Below are 2852 nucleotides of genomic sequence, written 5' to 3'. Positions count from 1 at the left end.
CTCCTAACTAACAGATTAAGTGGTGGAAGTATGAATGGGAGGTAGAGACATGACAATTGTTGATGCATAGTAAAATGCATGGAAAAATAGATAAAATGGTGAGGATGTCTTCATCGCAACCCTAAGCTTGACCGCAAGGGCAACCCCAGCCAACGCAAACTTATGCGATCATGCTATACACACCTGACGAAGACGCACGCAATGTGTAATAGCAAATGGAACCTAAGTCTCCATTCTTGCTTATGCGATCTTAATCTAGCTCTCTCAAGCCTAGATTCTAACCTAGCTCTCTCAAGTAGCTCTAAAGGGGTGATGGTCGAATACATAAGACAAGGTAATCACATAAACATGGGTGACGTAAGATTATTCCTATCTCTAGTGAACACTTGCTTACATTGCTTAATGCGATCAACTACTTACCCTCCCGGACAGTTAGTTGCTGCTGATTCTACTCATAGACAAGCATTGCGTCCGCCTATAGACAAGCGTTGCTACAGCTTCACACTAAGAAAATAAGGTTTTCTCACAATACTCGTGCAACGCACACCTCCCAATGGTTTGCTACATGCTTCATATTCCTATGTCGCATGATTAAGTATGCGAACAGTCTTACTCAGTGATGCAATGAAAGTAAAGGATACTAAGTAAATGAAGACGGAGATGGAATCGAAGAAAATATAGAAATTCATTGATCACAAAATGTATTAATTCCTTAAGCCAAAATGTAATACAATACAAGGAAAGAAGAGATATGGAGGGCTAGTTGGAAGCAATGTCTTGCTTCCAGTAGATGTGTGTCAAGGCTGTCGGTGGTGCCATGGATGGGCGGTGGAGCAGACTTTCTCGAGCTCTAACTCCCACGAAGGCTCCGATCGTCACTCAGAATGGATGAAGGAGATGAAGAACTCTTAGGCTATCTTCTCACGCTTTTGTCTGGATCACAAGGATCCACCCGAAGGTAGAAACTTGGATGAATTGAAATTCTGCTCAACGACTTCTATTTATAGAGTTTGATCGTTGACAGCATTAATGGACCTGCTCTGAATCTGACATTCACGACGTGATGGTCCTTTTCTAAATCTCTGCTACTAATGGCGTGGTAGGTGAAATGTCAACATCATCTTTTGATACTCCCAAGGTATGCGTTCATGTTTGCATTCCACCAACCTTGCGGTCATCCTTCTATTATGGTTATTATTCTGTAGTCGCAATCTCTCTGCGATGACTGCATTTTCTTGACGGGCGCAACTTCTATGTGATGGACGCATGCAGTTGATGGCCACAACATCCATGCATCGAGCATATGCGATAACCTGGATCCTGCGTATGTGATCGATTTCTGCGGTTGCTATAAAAATAAACAATTGAACGCATAATAATGCATAATAGTGGGTTAGCCGAGATTCTTAATGTCGATCGACACAAACTCGTTTTCTCATGAATTCCTAACATAATCTCCACATATTCTACTTAACAGCCCTCATAATTCTAAATAAAAGGCCTATAATGACGTGCATTTCTGCCCGTCATCAACTAACATCCAAGGTTATCGTTGTAACTTAAACATGTATATAGAGACATACAGGTGGATCATGTTTAAGTGATAACCTAAATGGTCTGTAGTATATGGATAAGGTTGGGTACCTTATCCTATTGACACTACGAGTATGGATCGTTTTGTAGGTGTTACAATTGTTGTAAAGTGCTACAAATGATCTGATCCTAATCATTCATGTATTAGACATGCGAGTGGAGAAATTCTATACAAAGGAGTTTGTATAAGACCGGACCACAAAATGTTTAGTCTCATTATATAACACCGTTCATAGTAGAGACTTTCATTTCACGAGGATGACCATAAATAATATGATCTCAATCCTGAGTGAGTTGTGAACTTCTTCCTATGAGGTCACTCCTTTGATTTGTATGGGTAAGAGTGGTCAGATCGCCGACTCAACAAGCCTATCATTTTGAGGATTTCTCTTATTGGGGAGCTGGGAACATAGTTACACAAGATGAAATTCACTCCTTCCCCGAATCAAGGGTAAGTAGATAAATTGCTCCCTTAAGGGCTGATTCCAGGTCTTGAATAATGTGGCACCACATCCTCTCCTGGCTCAAGAGGGGTTTAGTCATAATAGGACTATGATCTATTGTTTATTAGAGGGATCAGTGGTACTTAAGGAGTTGGATGTAACTATAGGGGCAAAACGGTAATTTGGTCCAGCTGTACTTATGAGCAATTTGTGAAAGGTCATCGTACTGTTGATTGGTTATATCTAATGGACATAGAAATATATTTGTAGTGCGAAGAGTGCAACTGTCGGTCTTTAGTGGAGTGCTCGACGATTAATGGATGGTGGATAATGTAATTAAAGAGTTTAATCAGTTATTCATGTACCGTTGGAGCTTCAAGCTATATGTCCATAAGTTCCCCTTGGTAGCTCAAAATGATTTAGTTGAGAATCAGTTTTTGGGTTAATTTGAAATGTTCAAATTAATAAAAGGGAATTTAATTATATGATATAATTAAATTAATTCAATTATATATGATATAATTGATATAATGTATTTGATACATTATAGTTTAATTGGAGGAACAAATATTTGAATATGATTCAAATATATTTTCTATGAATAAGATTCATAGTTGTTAAATTTAATATAAATATGATTTATATTAAATGCCATAAAATAGAGAAAAGGAACTATAGTTTATATTGTATGTGATACATTATTAAAACTATAAGTTATGTGTTATATTTGATATGACATATAGTTTAATATAAATATAATATGATAAGTCAGTCATCATATTTATTTATATTATTTATTATTTTGAATAATAAATT

The sequence above is a fragment of the Benincasa hispida genome, chromosome 4, assembly GCF_027475165.1.
Source record: "Benincasa hispida cultivar pf3 chromosome 4, pf3_genome.v1.1, whole genome shotgun sequence".
Classification (NCBI taxonomy): domain Eukaryota; kingdom Viridiplantae; phylum Streptophyta; class Magnoliopsida; order Cucurbitales; family Cucurbitaceae; genus Benincasa; species Benincasa hispida.
The sequence above is the reverse complement of the archived record's forward strand: the minus strand, read 5'-3'. Positions refer to the sequence as shown.